This window comes from Vigna umbellata, chromosome 8 (genome assembly GCF_029865625.1).
Source record: "Vigna umbellata cultivar VRB3 chromosome 8, Vumbellata_1.0, whole genome shotgun sequence".
NCBI classification, from domain to species: Eukaryota; Viridiplantae; Streptophyta; class Magnoliopsida; order Fabales; family Fabaceae; genus Vigna; species Vigna umbellata.
This window is the reverse complement of record NC_142172.1, coordinates 20,534,339-20,552,225: the sequence shown is the minus strand read 5'-3', so window position 1 is coordinate 20,552,225 and position 17,887 is coordinate 20,534,339. Positions and strand designations below refer to the sequence as shown.

Sequence of the window (17,887 nt, the reverse complement as noted above, 5' to 3'; positions counted from 1 at the left end):
ATCCTTTGAAAACCCCTTTTGAGCCTATACTTTCCTCATTTCTTTGTTTTGAAGCTCATACACTGGCCCTAAGTGAAAAAAAAAAAAAAAAACCATGATTACCTTAACCTTAGGGAATTTTGGAGCTTTGGAAGTGTTTTGGGAACAAGTGTGATCTCCTTGGGGATTTTGATGAGTTGGCTAGTTGGTTCATCTTCTTGTTTTGTTTTGGTAAATATATGTGTATCTTGTCTTTTACAGTTTTGTTTTGAAAAGAGAGAAAAGAAAAGAGACAGGATGAAGAAAAAAAAAGAATGAGAGCAGAAAAATAGTGAAAAAAAAAATGTGAATAATTGTGAATAATGGAGTCAAGAAGAGGATGAAATTAGAGATTGTGGGTGTGTTTGAATGTGTTTACACTTGTTCCCCATTGCTCCTCTGTTCCTTATGGTTTGTAGCTTCTTATCCAGATATATCCTCCCTTGTCCTTGGCCCCATTACAACCATGAAAAGACCTTTTGATTTGAACATGCATATGTTTTGAGTGATGATATTAGAGGCTTGCCAAGTTTGTTGTTGTTTGCTTTCTTGAGTGCATTGAGTTGAAATTCTTTACCTTATACACTTGAGAGATACAGTGATAGTGCATCTGTGAGGTTCTGTTGCTTTTGATTCACCTCTTGAGCTGATTGATCATTTTGCCATGTCTTGAATTGATTGGATGATTTCATGAGTATCTGCTTTCTCTGATTCATTTTGTGTTGGATATTATCTACTTCCTTTCTTGGTCCAGATTCCTTGAGAACTGTGTAATTCTGTTTCTGTCATTGTTAATCTTTGTTTTGTGTTTGCTGAATTGTGTCACTTCCTTGGATGTCCTCTGAACTATTCCTTGATTTGCGTCTTGATTTTGCCCAGGAGTGCAAAAGACTAAGTGTGGTCTATTTTGATGAACCAATATTTTCCTCACTTCACTTAGTTTAATGTGCTAGAATTAGTCGGGGAATTATGCTTAAACGTCCGGTATTTTCCTATTTTTCCTAATTGTGCTTAATTTGATCGGAAATTCTTATTTTAACTAATTTGAATTATCTGAGCTGATTATTTTGCATTATTAATTATGGGAAAATTTTGGATAACTTTTTGGGACATTAGAAAGCTAAATGAGAAATGGAAATTGAGCCAATGCATCTTAGCCATTTTTATTTTCGCTGGCTGCCGCGTGAATGTTGTGTCAACTTGTGTGTCTTCGTTTGAGTTCAATTCTTATCCGTTTTCCATGCAATTTTTTTTCATAGTTTCGTCTGGATGTCTATTTTAACGTATAGTTTTTACTTTGTTCAAATTCGTTCTGTGCTGTTCCCAGTATTTATTTTACTCTCATATGTCAGTCCAGTAATTACTGTTTGAGTGATTTCTAATCTGTTGCATTGTTTGCTTGCTGTTTAGTAATTGTGGTGGCTGGAATTGATCATTGGACAGTGCTAAAACCTCCCAACACTCTTAAACAAGGAATCCAACAGCTTGGGAGGCACTCACGGCCTCCACATCTCATAATTGTGCTTTAAGAGGAAAAAGTGCAAGCTGCCACATTGGAGAATTTTTCTTTGGAAAATTAAATGTGTGAGTCCGTGAAGCTGGAAGGAATGAGGGGGCCACCACTCACATTATTTTACATTGGCTTAGTAAAGCTCACGGGAAGGAGGTAGCAGGCAGGAGAGGAAATTCATTCTTTTGGCTTAGGAAAAAGTGTAGCTGATTTAATTTGGAGAAGCTTAAAGGGGTGTGACGGCTGGAAGAAGTGAAGACGCTGATCCACTTTTCTTTTTGGAAGCACACGTTTATTCCAGCAGCACTTTTGGAGCATCCAGCACGTGAATGAAAGGGGCTTCATTTAGTGAAAAGAAAGAAACCACATGGGCCCATGACAATTCATTTTGTCAAGCACATATTCACGGAGATAATTTGATGAGGTGCAGCCCATGTGCAAAAGGCAATTACTGCACACGCCACACAACAGCTTACGGATTCCATTTAATTGGGGGTGTGTCCAGCACACAGCAGCACACGTCCACGCCACGGCCCAGCTAGCGTTCAGCACACCCGGCCCACACTTGGCTGCACACATCCAGCAGCTTGGAGATTAAGGCATGGTCCAACAGGGGTGTGCACAGCAACGTGAAGGAGCGTCCAGGAGGTGGCATCCAGCAGTCCAGCTTTCATCAACAAACATCACGGTGCAGTGGCAGCTGTAAGCACTTTTGGAGGTGCACACGGTAGGTCCAGTGGCATCTGGAAGCAGCTGCCACGTTCATGGTCCAGCAAGGAGAGCAGCGGTGCACGCAGAAAGTACACGGTCCAGAAAAAATAGAGGGGTGCGTGGAGAGAATGGAAGGTGCACACAGAGAAAAACAAGTCCAGCTTTGGAGAATGGAGGGTTACGGAGAGGAGAGCCGCAACCTAGAAAAGAGAGGAATTTTTATCCAGAAAGGAGGGCTGGACGAGGGAGGAGCCAGCCACCACTCTTGAGGAGGAGGATGATTTTTCTTTGAACATTTTTTGGAGAGCTGGAAAAATGTTATTCACGTTAATTGGCATTGGTTAACGAAAGAAACACATGTTTACTCTTCTTTTAGATTTTTGGAAAAGGCACTTGTGATTGAATGTTTTTATTTTCATTTCTTCCAACACGTGACAGCTTGATGATGATGGAATGGGAGAGCACAATTTCAATTTATTTCATTTAGTAAAGGGATTTGTCCAGCTGCCACTTGCATTAGCTTTTGCTGTTGAACGTTGTTTAGAGCTTCTATGTTTTTGAACATTTATTTTCTTCACGCTGTTACGTTTTCAATTGGCCTTTTAATTTCATTTTGGTTCATGAAATTCTTGAGGGAAGCTTCTGTCCAGCAATGCCACGTCCAGAGTAGAGTTTGAAGAAGTGAAGTGGTTATGTGTTAGGTGTCACGGCCTGAAGAGTGGTGTCATGGAGAATGGAGGAAGAATGTACTGTGCGGAAGTGTGGAGCTGGATGGAAGGATGGTGAAATCATCTTTTTGGATTTAAGAGAGAGCTGCCACCGAGGAGGAGGGTGGAATGTTGATTCATTGGGAGTAGAGCACATCGGTGCTTGATTTTGGGAGGGTAGCCGCTACCTACTTGGGCAAGTTTTTTTTTTTATTATTTCTTTGCTTTTCAATTTGAGAAATGCTGCAGCAACTACATCCATTCTTCTCGGTTTATTTATTTTAGAAGCGTGGTGTTTTAATTTGAGAAGTGCATCCGTATTTTTATTTTTTTTTACTTCTTCATGCATTTACTTTTAAGTATTCCTTACGCATTCATTTCACTTGGCTTCCGTTCTCGGTTTGTATTCAATCGTTTAGCTTAAAGTTGCATTTTTCACTTTTCAAGTTGATGTTCTCTATTTTTCGTGGTTATGATATTTTAGTTATGATGTTAGCTTAAGTGATCAATCATTTTAATTCTGTGTTTATATCTGTGTTTACATCCGTGTTTATGTTCGTGTTTTAATTTAGTTCACTCGCATTCACAAAATCTTCACAACCCCCCCCACTACGTGTTTAGATCTGAGACTAAACCCAATTTGGTCCTTGAGAGACGACCTAGGAGTCACTTCCTAGTACTATACTGCATTCTTTAATGCACAATTTTTGTCGGGAGGTGCGACCCTCTCATCAAGAGCATATCTTCTTGAAGGCATTCCCTCATTCATTGGAAAGTGTTGCTAAGGATTGGTTGTATGGTTTGACGCCTAGATCCGTGACTAGCTGGGATGATCTAAAGAGGCTGTTCTTGGAGAAAGTTTTCCCAGCATCTTGGACCACAACTATCAGAAAAGACATAACTGGGATTAGGCAGCTTGGTGGAGAGAGCTTGTATGAGTATTGGGAGAGATTCAAGACACTTTGTGCTAGCTGTCCCCACCATCAGATACATGAACAACTCCTTATCCAGTATTTCTATGAGGGTTTGAACAACATGGATCGGGGGATGATTGATGCTGCCAGTGGTAGAGCTCTTGGAGACACCACACCTGCTGAAGCTAAGCAATTGATTGAGAAGATGGCCTCCAACTCCCAGCAGTTTAGCACCAGGAATGATGCCATTGTGGTGAGGGGCGTACATGATGTTGTTGCCCAGTCTTTATCAGCTGTTGAAAGCAAGTTGGAAGGAAAGATTGACTCTCTTGTGAAGTTGGTGACACAGTTGACTACCAACCAGAGATCTGCAGCTCCATCTGCATCTGTTGCATGACTATGTGCTATTTGTCCTTCCAGTGACCACTATACAGATGCTTGTCCTTCTTTGCAGCACCCTGCTGCCTCTGATGCGCCTCAGGCTTATGCTACAAACATCTACAACAACAGCTAGCCACAACAGCAAAATCATGACTTGTCCAGCAACAGGTACAACCCAAGGTGGAGGAATCACCCCAATCTAAGATGGAACAATGCGCCACAGCATCAACAGCATGCACCACCTTTCCAGAATGCTGGAGCACCTAACAGATTGATGCCAAATTTAAGAACACCGAAAAACAGCGCCACAAACTTGTTTAACAATCGGCAAGTGTGATCGAATCGTATCAAGTAATAAAATATGGTAAGACCAAGTATCGTTTTCCCAAAGGACTCACGACCTAGTTTAGTTATATGATTTCTTGATTATTTAAGACTTGAGAACAAATTAATTGTAGGTTTAGATGCAAAAGACAGTAAATAAATATGTATGCATGAATTTGATCAATGGAGAAAAACAGAATACAAACACTTCAATGAAATAGATGAATGAGTATGTTGTTGGGGTTATCAATTTCATCTTATCCACTCTCATATACTTTAGGAGTTCATCATTCTTTTCATCAATGTTAATGCCACTCTCCAAATCACTTTGCAAGAAGGCCTATCCTTAATTACGAGTTCATACAATTCCTAGAATTCCTAGTAATTAGTTCTTAAGTGCAGGAGCTTAACGACAACCAATATGCTATTGGGAGAAATTCCCCGGATCTAGATTTCCCCGTACGTTCCCATATCAACAAAATCAATAATCATGACAATGAATGAGTTAAACAAAGCAAGCATTATGCAAAGAGGAAAAACCCTAACTAATGATGAAAGAAAGCATAAGTCTTAAAGATAAGATGTTAAAACAAATTCCATATATGAGAGTTTCACAAGACTACATTGATTCCCCAACAACAATACAAGGTTTAGTTCACTATATTCATGGTGAAACTAGATGAACAATAATGAAAGAATGAAAGATAGAACCCTAAAAAGATGAGGAGGTAGCCTGAGCATCCAAGATCTTCCTTAGAGGGTGGAAAAGAGAGTGTTTGCTTCGTCTCTGCCAAAGATACAAACCCTAGGACGTCCTAAAGCTTATATACTATTCTAAAATATACAGAAAATTAGGCCCAAGCTCATAAAAGTGCCGCTCAGCAGTAAACTGGCGCTCAGCGGTAAGTGCGTGAGTTGTTTTCTTCCCCTCAGCGGCCTTTTCACCCCTCAGCGGATCCGACGTGAGCTTCTGAGTGCCGCTCAGCGGTAAACTGCCATTCTTACTTATTCCCAACTTTCCTTTGCATTGAGCTTTGCTTTTTCTTTTCTTTTCTTTCTCTTTTTCTTTTTCTTTTCACATACTTATTTCTTAACTCTTAGCTCAATGCTTTCAATTTCCCTTTCTGTTTTCTAACAACCCCAAACTTGAACATTTGTCAATACCACAAAATATTTTCTACTTAACTCAAGGTAAAGCTTTTCAACAAGGGTTTTCAAATCATGTTCAAGGCTAAGGGTTCAAAGGATAGAACACAAAGTCTTCTCTTTTGGTGGGCTAAGTTCATGAATTTTGCTAATAAAAGGGTTACCAACAAATGGCCTTGATCATATGATGCAAACAAGCAATTGATTCAATCATAGAAAACCTGGGCAAAATCATTCATGCTTTCAAAGTAATAGCATTCAATCATAAAAATTCTGGAGCTCAAAACCTCACATATAAGCTCATTCACTTTTGATATACACATCCTGCTTAATCTCACAATCACAATCACAATATCATGCATTTATTCACAAAGCTTGTGAATCACCTGTATAAGCATTTAATGTGCACATTGATGGACAAATTTATGATCACCAAAATATGATGTCACAAACTTGTTTTACAATCGGCAAGTATGACCGAATCGTTCAAGTAATAAACTTGGTAAGACCAAGTATCGTTCTCCCAAAGGACTCACGACCTAGTTTAGTTGTGTGGTTTGTTGATTAGCTAAGACTTAAGGACGAAATAATTGGATTGTATTATGCAAAAGACGAAAATAAACATGTATGCATGAGGTTTTGATCAATGGCAAAAGCAAAAGACAAGCACTTTCAATGAAATATATATATGGATATGTTGTTGGGGGTCAATTTCATCTTATCCACTCTCATATTTTAGGAATTCAACAATCAAATCATTATTGTTAATGCCACTCTCTAAATTACCTTGTCAAGAAGGCCTATCCCTAATTACGAGTTCATACGATTCCTAGCATTCCTAATAATTAGTTCTTCTAGCACAAGAGCTTAACGACAACCAATATACTATTGGGAGTAATTCCCCGGATCTAGACCTCCCCGTACGTTCCCGTACCGACAAAATCAATAATCATGCATTGAATGAGTTAAACAAAGCAAGCATTAAGCAAAAGATTACATTGATTCCCCAACAAACATACAAGGTTTAGTTCACCATATTCATGGTGAAACTAGATGAACAATAAGGAAAGAATGAAGGATAAAACCCTAGAAAGGTGAAGAGGTAGCCTGAGCATCCAAGATCCTCCTTCAAAGGGGTGGAAGAGAGAGTGTTTGCTTTCTCTTTGCCAAAGATACAAACCCTAGGACGTCCTAAAGCTTATATACTATTCTAAAATTACAGAAAATTTAGGCCCAAGCCCATAAGTGTGCCGCTCAGCGGTAAAGTACCGCTCAGCGGTGAGTGCGTGAGTAGTTTCTTCCCCTCAGCGGCCATTTTGCCCCTCAGTGGACCTCCTGTGACTTCCTGAGTGCCGCTCAGCGGTAAACTGCCATTGAGCGTTAACTTCGGCTTCTCCTTTTGCACTTTTTGATGTCTTTTCTGATTCCATCTCTCTCCTTCTTCACTTCTTTCACTAAATTCACCTTAAAACCTGCACAAAAACACTGAAATCAAGCATAAACCTGTCCTGCTCTCTTATTTATGAAAATATAAATAAAAGCATGATTTCAAGCTAATTTCTAAGTGTAAAGGTTGCTTTTTGTGTCAATTTTAAGCATGAAAATAACAGTTTTTCAACTGTTATCACACATCTCAACATTAATCCATATCAAAGCATCATCAAGAATTACTTATCAAACCATCACAATCATAAGCAAACCATCATAACAGACAAAGTTTCCAATTGAGTACATCAACCCTAATCTAAAACAAAAGTAAATAAGTTCAGAACACTAAACCAAACAAAAGCATAAGTCCTGCTCTAGTTATGATAGCATCCATCAGTGAATGTTATCTCAATCTCCTCATTAATCTTAACTATCATCTGTATCCTCCTCTTCTTCCTCGTCTTCTGCATCCTCAAATGCATCATCATCATCATCAACATCATCTTCATCCATCTCCCTAGCTAAAGCTTCAGCTCCTTCAACTCCGCCTCCTTGTACCGACTCTTCTGGCCAAGCTACCACATTATGAAACTCCTCCATAATCCACCTATGTGCTGGAGGTGTATCATACATTCCAACAATCATCTCAGCAGTGGCCACCTGCCCTCTATGGATAGACTGTAACTGTGCACCTATAAGAGACATGTACATGTCCCTCATTTGGAAAGGTTCTGCTTCATGTGTCTCAGCAGATGCCTGACTCTGTGCTTGCCCTCTTTCTTTGCGAGTTCGGCGTGGTGGAACTGGCTGAGCTGCTTCCTCACCTCCACAGTACTGTCTATAATAGGCCTCATCAATTGCTTTCCTTGGCCTTTCAAATGGTGGAGCAGAAGTATCCACCCCCGCTATCTTATAGAGGTGTGTGATTAAAGAAGGATGTCCTAAGGGTGCTTTATTGTTTGTTGTGTTAGCGCACACCCTGATCTCATAAGCTATTACCTGCCCAATATTAACATTCAAGTTCCTGATTGCGTAGTAAAGGAGGAGTGCCCTACTAAGAGTGATGTCTGAAACATGAGAACATGGCTGAATGTGTTGGCATGAGAAAACGCCATCCAATACTTTGCAAGAGGAGTCAAGTCAGTCCTCTTAATGTTCACCACAGAGCCAGTTCTATTCCTTTGAAAATGTCCTCCAGGTACACATAGAACTCTCTCCACATCATCAAAATCAGCGTCTTCTTCCATACAGAGAGCAAACTGGCACTGCTCACCAGCCCACACAGTATCCAAGAAGTTGTTGATGGAATCAGGACCATACCTAATATCATGGCCTCTGACATAGCCTAGGTAGTTCTCAGCTGGATAATCACCAATCTTTCGTGCATTAGTGTAGAATTCGTTCACCACAGCTATATTGGCAGGTGTAGGGTATGTGGCTAGCTTCCCCCAATCATTCCCTAACAATTGCTCTCCAAATTGAGGAGCAAAGTTAGGTATCATTCCAACCTTTCTCTCCATAAGAAGTCTCCTATCTTGGACTACCTTGAAGTGCTTTTCATGTTTGCGAGATAGGAACCTACTAGAGTGGGGTTGTTCTGGTTCCTTTTCTTTTCTTTTAGATGCCATGGTCTTCAATCTTTTGCCTGAAGAGGATGCCATTCCTACAATCAAACACAGATACAAAACCACAAAACATGTTGTTAATCATTAGTAGAACACAAAACACACCTTCTTTCGAGGCTAAACCACCGCTGAGGGTCAAAATCACCCCTCAGCGCCACCAGTGCAACAATCCATAACACAATGCAGCAAAAACAACATGTCTGTCAAAGTGTCGCTCAGCGGCAATTTACCCCCGAGCGGTGACTCTGCAAATTTTTGAAAAATTCCTTTTTAACCTGTCCTAACTCCACCAACATGAAATTTTCAGTTTTCCAGATCTAAATCATTCAGTTCAAACATCAATTAAATCATCAAATCATGCATAGAAATCAAAACCCCTAAAGATTCATGCTTTAACAATCACATTCAAACTCAAGAACCCTAGAATGAAAAATGCTTGACTTACTTGGGTGGAGATGCTATATGAATGGAGAATGCTTTCAAGCTATGATGCTCTCTTCCAACCCTAAACTTAGATGGAACACTAGTGAAAAAGTGAGTGAAATGGAGATTTTCTCTAGAGGGAAGAGGGAAAAGATGTGGAGAACCTTTGAAAAGGTATGTAGGAATGTGTGTGGAGAGAAGAGTCTGAAAAGAGAAGCTAATGCGCAGCTTAGGGTATAAAAATACCCTAATGGGCTCGGGTTCCGCTAAGGGGCAACCTAAGCCCGGTCTGCGATACTACTGCTCAGCGGTAGTTTGCCGCTCAGTGACACTTTCGGGAAGTTTTCTTCTTCTTCCTAGCTTAACCTAGGTGCCTCCTACTCATGCCCCTCACTGGTTCCCTGCAATTAAATTTTCAGATTACTCATGCAAAACCCTATTATGTAACTACAATAAAACAAACAGAAACAATATAATCAATCAACTGGGTTGCCTCCCAGGTAGCACTTGTTTAACGTCACGAGCCTGACCCAAAATCCACCAACACCCATCTGTAGGTGTAACAAACCTAGTATCGTTCAGTAGATACTGAACCACCTAGCATCCTTCAGTAGATGCTATATCTAACAGAATATTTACAAAAATAATGTCCAGCTGATTAAAAATTACAAAACCAAAATAAAATTAAATGTTCTTAAATCATTGGGTTGCCTCCCAGCAAGCGCTCTTTTAACGTCATTAGCTTGACCCAATAAAGTTCAAGTTCCTTTTTCATGGTTTATGTCCTTGTCCCACCAACTCCTCAACTATTTCCGGTGTATTGTTTTGACTCTTCTAGCATCTGGAGACTCTATCTCTATCATCTCCTTTTCTTTGTAGCCTTTCACAACCCACAACTTGTTTTTGAATCTCACCGGTGTACCAAGTTGGAGTTGTTCTTTCATCCAGTCATCAGGAACTTTTCTTCCTCTTCCAATCTTTTCTTTTTTCTGTACCTAAAACAACAAATAATGTTTACCTTTAACCTTGGGCTTTTCATCTTTAGGGCTAGTCATGAGTACATCTTGAAATGCATCTTTATGACTAGCTTCTTCCTCCTGCATCTGCCTCTCTTCTTTGAAGACATCTACAACAACTCTCTCCTCTCGGTCTTGGAGCACCATTATACCTTCGCTCACATCAATGATGGCTTTCGCCGTTTTCATAAACGGTCTTCCAAGAATAATAGGTATCTTTTTAGTCTCCATCTCCATCACCACAAAGTCTACCAAGAACTGGAGTTTGCCTACACAAACTATAATATCCTCTGCTATTCCATAGGTTTCCTTTGAAGATCCATCTGCCATTACTAAGTTAACCTTTGTAGGCTTCACATCCACATCATCAATCTGCTCTAGTAAAGAATAAGGTATCAAGTTAACACTTGATCCTAAATCAAGTAAAGCTTTTTTAATCCTTTTCTTCCATATAGTGCATGGAATGGAAAAGCCTCCTGGATCTTTTGCTTTTGGAGGGAATGGCTCCTTTTTAACAGCTTTATACTTCTTTGTATCATCATCTCTACGTCTTTTCTTTGTAGAGACTTCTTCCTCAGATTTAGTATAAACTGCAATTTGTTGTAATATCTCCTCCCAAGGTGCATTATTGTCCACCATCTTGAATAATTCTGTAAAATCAAATGTTTTCTCTTGATTTATTGGAAAAGGAAAAATATCTTTACTCTCTATCTCTCTTTTCTCTCCTTTTTCTAACTCAACTGTCTCATCTTTTGTACTCTCCAACACTTTACATTCTTCTCTGGGGTTAACCTCAGTATTAGCCCCAAAATTTTTATCTGGCCTCTCTTCCAACTGCTTAGTGATCTGACCCATCTGAATCTCCAAATTCTTGATAGCAGCTTCAGTGCTCTTTTGAGTAGACTCAGTTTTCTGTATGAACTAATGAAGAGTTTCTTCCATCCTTATTGACCTTTCATTAAGTATAGAAATTTGTTGCCATAAGGTTGGTTGTTGCTGTTGCTTGTTAAATTGCCCAGCTTTCCCAGTTTGTCCTTGACCAATGCTTGGGTGTGGTTTCCACCCTTGATTGAAATTCCCCTGACGGTATTGATTGGCCATGAAGTTAACATCCTCTACGGCTTCTGCTGGAAAAGCGCATTGACCGTTGATATGGTCACCCCCACATAATTCACACAACTGTGATTGAACCTGTGCAACACTCTTTAACTCTTTTGGCAATTGTGCAAGTGTTTTTGTAAGAGTCTCCAGTTGTTGAGTTAATATCTTATTATGTGCTAGCAAGGCATCATTTGTTTGCAATTGTAAAGCTCCTTTTTGTTGGATAGGAGCTCCTCTTTCACTATTTGGCTCGTTGTCACTAGTAGCCATATTTTCAATGATTTCTGTAGCTTCCTCTAAAGTTTTCCATTTGATGTTTCCTCCTACGGAGGCATCAAGCATCATCTTGGTTTGTGAACTAAGACCTCCAAGGAAGGTTATGGCTACTTCCACTTCTTCAAATCCATGCGTGGGAGTCTTTCGTAATAAGCTTTTATATCTGTCCCATGCATGACCCAGTGATTCCTCCATGCCTTGCTTGAATGATGAAATTTCTTGCTTTCCTTTATTCACCTTTGATTGTGGAAAGTATTTGTTTAGGAACTTTGTCACCACTGTTTCCCACTCTGTAAAGCTTCCCTCTGGAAAAGAATTCAACCAAAGCTTAGCATTGCCTCCTAATGAGAATGGAAACAAGCGAAGTTTGATTGCTTCGTCCGGCACCCCATTTATTTTCACCGTGTTGCAGATCTCGTTAAAAGTTGTGAGGTGCTCATATGGGCTTTCGTGAGACAACCCATTGAATTGATTACTTTTTACCAGTTGGATTAATGCTGGTTTCACCTCCATGTTGGCTGCATTGACTCTTAGTCTTGCTATGCTGTTAAAATGCTGATGTCCATCTATATTTGTGTAATCTGCAAGAGTTCTTCTAATATTATTATTCTCCATATTCTCAGTGCTATGGTCAGAACCTTGTGGTGATGGTTGTAACAGAGTTTCCGGAGGAGGGAAAAGTTCTCTAGATGTACGGATTCTTCTCCTCCGTTTACTCTCTTCTAAACCTTCAGGAAGAGGTTCTGCAATTTTCTTGCTCCTGGTTCGGATTGCCTCCTACATACACAAGAAAACAAAACCCTAGAAGAATTGGTTAGCACAAAAAGATATAAAAGAAGATATAAGATTCAGAGATAAGAAGAAAAAATAAAAACAGAAAAAATAAAAACAAAAAATAAAAAATAAAAAAAAATAGAAAATAAAATAAAATAAAAAAAACCAAAAAATAAAAACAGAAAATAAAAATAGAAATTCAAATTTCAAAATTCAAGTCAAAGATAATCAATAATCACACAAATGAACTAGTTAAACCACGAGTCCCCGGCAACAGCGCCAAAAACTTGATGACAAATTTATGAACACTGAAAAATGGCGCCACAAACTTGTTTAACCATCGGCAAGTGTGACCGAATCGTATCAAGTAATAAAACAAGGTAAGACCAAATATCGTTTTCCCAAAGGACTCACGGCCTAGTTTAGCTATATGATTTGTTGATTATTTAAGACTTAAGAACAATTTGACTTTAGGTTTAAATGCAAAAGACAATAATTAAATATGTATGCATGAATTTGATCAACGGAGAAAAACAGAATACAAACACTTCAATGAATTAGATGGATGAGTATGTTGTTGGGGTTATCAATTTCATCTTATCCACTCTCATATACTTTAGGAATTCATCATTCTTTTCATGAATGCTAATGTCAGTCTCTAAATCACCTTACAAGAAGGCCTATCCTTAATTACGAGTTCATACAATTCCTAGCATTCCTAGTAATTAATTCTTAAGTGCAGGAGCTTAACCGCAACGAATATGCTATTGGGAGAAATTCCCCGGATCTAGATTTCCCCGTACGTTCCCATATCGACAAAATCAATAATCATAGCAATGAATGAGTTAAACAAAGCAAGCTTTAAGCAAAGAGGAAAAACCCTAACTAATGATGAAAGAAAGCATAAGTCTTAAAAATAAGATGTGAAAACAAATTCCATATATGAGAGTTTCACAAGACTACATTGATTCCCCAACAACAATACAAGGTTTAGTTCACCATATTCATGGTGAAACTAGATGAACAATAATGAAAGAATGAAAGATAGAACCCTAGAAAGATGAGGAGGTAGCCTGAGCATCCAAGATCTTCCTTCAAGGGGTGGAAAAGAGAGTGTTTGCTTCGTCTTTGCCAAAGATACAAACCCTAGGATGTCCTAAAGCTTATATACTTTTCTAAAATATACAGAAAATTAGGCCTAAGCCCATAAAAGTGCCGCTAAGCGGTAAACTGCCGCTCAGCGGTAAGTGCGTGAGTTGTTTTCTTCCCCTCAGCGGCCTTTTTACCCCTCAGCGAATCCAACGTGAGCTCCTGAGTGCCGCTCAGCGGTAAACTGCCGCTGAGCGGTAACTTTGACTTCTCCTTTTGCACTTTTTGATGTCTTTTCTGATTCCATTTCTATCCTTCTTCACTTCTTTCACCAAATTCACCTTAAAACCTGCATAAAACACTGAAATCAAGCATAAACCTGTCCAGCTCTCTTATTTCTGAAAATATGACCTAAAGTATGATTTCAAGCTAGTTTCTAAGTGTTAAAGGTTGCTTTTAGTATCAATTTTAAGCTTGAAAATAACAGTTTTTCAACTGTTATCAGCTTCCCCCTTTCCTTTATCAGGACGTTCTGAACCTTGTCCTATCATTACTGCATTGAAATGGTTACAAATAAGGTGAAATAATATAAGGAAGGATCAGTACAAATTAAAGTGAATGTAAAATAATTGCATACAACTTTGCTGATAGTTTTTTACATAACTCTATTGAAATGATCATTCAATTTGCTACAATAGATGTCCAACATTCAATTATCGTCATGATGATCTTCATCTACATAGCATGATGTATGATTTGCATGAGTCCTTTGGGATACGATAGTTGGTATTACCATTTTATATTACTTGTCGGAGTCTTAACTGTCAGTTTTAGCAATTTCTTAACCTGGAGAGATTTTGGGCCCAATTGTTTTCTTTTTGGAGTGATTTCATGCATGTTTGATTTTTAATTCTAATTTTGCATTGATTCTTTGTGATAAGCTTGCTCTTGGTAGAATTTAGACGTGATTAAGGCATTCTTTCTTTTCATCCATAGCCATTTAGCTTAACCATTACAATTTTTTTACCATTGTACCTTTTTTTTTAGCTGTAGCCATATTCTTTGTTTCCATTCATTACAAGCCCTTTCCCATCAATTACCAAACCTGTAGAGACTTGTGAGAATAGGGGGAGCTGGAACTTGGTGAGTGCTATAGAAAAGTAAGGCCACAAGTGAGAAAGAAAAGAAAAATAAGATGAGAAATCTGGTTGTGTGAAAAAGAAAAGAGCAGGTATGGAAAAGAGTAAAAAAAAATAGCAAAAGAATTGAAAGATTAGACCCGGTAGAATTGCAACCAGAGAAAAAAAAAGAAATTTGATTGGCCAAAGTTAGACAAAGAGTGCACTTAGTTATAGGTTCTTCCCTATTTTTCATAGTTTCTACTTCTATTAGCCTTGTATTTTGTGACCATTCATACCATTTACATTACAAGCCACTAAAGATCTTTTGATCTCGATGAAACCATGAGCTAAGCACTTTTACTTAGAATCTTTTCAAAATTAAGAGTTGAGGTTAGCATGTCATGCTTGAGTGAAATAGGACAGCCCTAAACAGTGGAGTGATTTTGAGTGTAAACACTTGTTCCTATGAGGTTGAAATTGACTACTACTTGTCCATATGTTTGCTTTGCTGATTTTGATTGGATTGAGTTGTTTAATACTTGATTGAATTACTAAAGCTTGAGTTTGAAGTTACAAATTCTTTTGTGCAGTTCTGGTCTAAGTAAATAGTTAGGAATTAGTGTGTTTTAGTAGGTTTGAGTTAGCTGAAATAGAATTTAGAAGTTTCCTAGTTTGTGTTTACTCTTTTGCCTTTGTAGATTGAGTCTTTATTTTTCTTTTCTCGTTTTAGTTTGTCCTTGCCCACAATGTCTTGTATCCCTAACAATTAATCATGCATTACATTCGCATAGAAGCTTAAAGGCAACCAACCCACCTATCCCTATGTCTAGGTCATATTGCTTTTGGGAGAATTTCCCCAGTTCTAGATTTTCTCATATGTGTCCATAGTGACAAAATCAATGATCATGCAATTGAATGAGTTAAACAAAGCATGCATAGAGTATAGAGGAAAAACCCTAACAATTAATGAAGTAAAGCATTTTATAAATAGAAGCAATTCAATACATGAGAGTTTCAAAGGATTACATCGTTTCCCCAACAACAATGGAGGTTTAGTTCACCAGAGACATGTTGAAACTAGATGAAAATAATGAAAAGAATGAAAGATAAAACCCTAAAATTTGAAGATCGGAGCTTCCGCATCAAAAATCTGCCTTCGAGGGGTGAAAGGAGTGTATTTTCGCCTCTTTCTGTCCAATGATCTGAACCCCAGAACGTCCAAAACCTTAAATAGTTCATTAAAAATACAGAAAAGTAGCCTAAGCCCACGTCGTTAGCGCTCAGCGCCCCAAAAGGGCGCTCAACGGTAGCTGCGACACTCTTTTGACCCTCAGCGGTGGCGCCCAAGCGTGAAACAATGCTTTCAAAACCAAACTGGCGCTCAGCGGTGGCGCCCAAGCGTGAAACAGTGGTTGCACTTCCAGACTGGCGCTCAATGGTGGCGCCCAAGCGTGAAACAGTGGTTCTTCTATGTGCCACTTTTCCAGCCGTTCATGATTCCAGCTCCTTGCTACTTCAACTTCTTCATCCAATTCATCTTAATTTCAGTCAAAACAAGGAAAAACAAGCGTAAAACCTGGGTGATTTTATTCTCATAACATAATCAAAAGCATGATTACAAGCTAGTTTCTAAGTCATAAAGGGTGTTTTAATATCAAAATTAAGTATAAAAATAACGGTTTTTTCAACCGTTATCAGAATGCTAGGAATCGTATAAACTAGTAGTTAAGGATAGGCTTTCTTCACCGAGGGATCGGGTTTTAAGTAATTTAGAAGATTTCTTATATACATGAGAGTAAACTTGGTGAAATCTAACCCTAACAACATATTCATCTCATAACACAAACCTTGTCCGTTCATCGTTGTGCTACTCTTCAATTGTTCAAAACTGCATATTCATATTTAATTTTCTGTATTTGCATTCTAAACCAATGATTTCGTTCTTTTTAAGTCTTAATTAATCGAGTTATCACACGACTGTCTAGTGTCGAGAGTCTCTTGGGACATGATACTTGGTCTTACCATTTTATATTACTTGTACGATTCGATACACTTGTCAAAGTCTCAACAGTGATGAAAGCACAAGGAACACCAACTTAAAAATTTCAAACTGAACATTATGGTGTCAGGCTCATGACGTTAAACAAGCAGTTACTGGGAGGTGTTTGTGGATTTATGGTTTGATGTGCATCATGAGTTTAATTATTTTTAGTGTGAGAAGTTATTCTTGAGTGGGAAAGCATTGAAAGAGCCAAAAATTTGAAAAATCAAGGGTTGAAATTGAGAGATCATACCTAAAAACACTTAGGAAAAAAAAGAAAAGAGGGCAGAAAAAGTAACACGTCGCGTTGAGCGCCAGCGATGTTGTTGGTTTTTTGTGCTTTTAAAGCTTAGCGTCATTAGGCCTATTTCACCCTTTTAACCCTAAAGTGTGCGTTTTCTCCCTCACTTATGATTCATTCAATATCCAGCCACTAAAAAGCCTTGATTAGGGTTCCCTACTACTTCCCCCTTTCATCTTTTCTCCAAAAATCACCATATCCAATACTCTTTGCTTCATTCCATTCACTAAGTTTGGGGATTGTGTGGTTATTGTGGCTCTTGTGCACAAGAATATTACTCATCCCAAACAACAGTTTATCACATCATACCAAACCATTACAGCACAATTCATTAAACCAAGTACATAACAATAAAATAAACACAATTCAAAAAATCATGATCCAACAGTATCCATCACTAGATGCTTTCATCTGAATCTTCCAGCATCCATTAGTAGATGCAAATCCTTCTCATCAGCATCCATCAGTAGATGCTGATCTTTCTCATCTTCATCGGCAGCCCTTAGTAAATTCCTAATCACATAGCATCCATCAGTAGATGTTATCATTCATCGCCATAATCATAGTTGCATCCATCAGTAGATGCTCTCATCTAAATCATCCTAGCATCCATCAATAGATATTATCATCTGAGTCCTCCTAGCATCTATCAGTATATGTTGTCCAACATCCATCAGTAGATGTTGTGATTACTGCAGAATCAAATCAAATCCAAAAGAAAAAGTTAGAAATTGGGTTGCCTCCCAATAAGCGCTTGTTTAACGTCACGACCCTGACACCATTAAGTTCAATCTGGATCTCTGATGTTGGTTTTCTTCTTTATTTCATGACACCAACAAAATGTCAGCAGATTACTAGTCACCAACTTTACTCTCCTAGAATAAGGAGCCTCAATCTCAAAAACTCCCTTTGCTTTAAATATCCTTGATAACCCATAAGTTCAATCCTTAAAACTCTGTCATCTACATGAATTACGACCTT

The 17,887-nt window shown here is 38.6% G+C and overlaps 1 non-coding gene across 1 annotated transcript; it reads right to left on the bottom strand.

The window, feature by feature from the left end:
* Positions 1-3,827: 3,827 nt before the first annotated feature.
* On the bottom strand, positions 3,828-3,935 carry LOC148194228 (small nucleolar RNA R71). Its single transcript, XR_015781818.1, has one exon. It is a non-coding gene; the product is annotated as a small nucleolar RNA R71 (small nucleolar RNA).
* Positions 3,936-17,887: the final 13,952 nt, after the last annotated feature.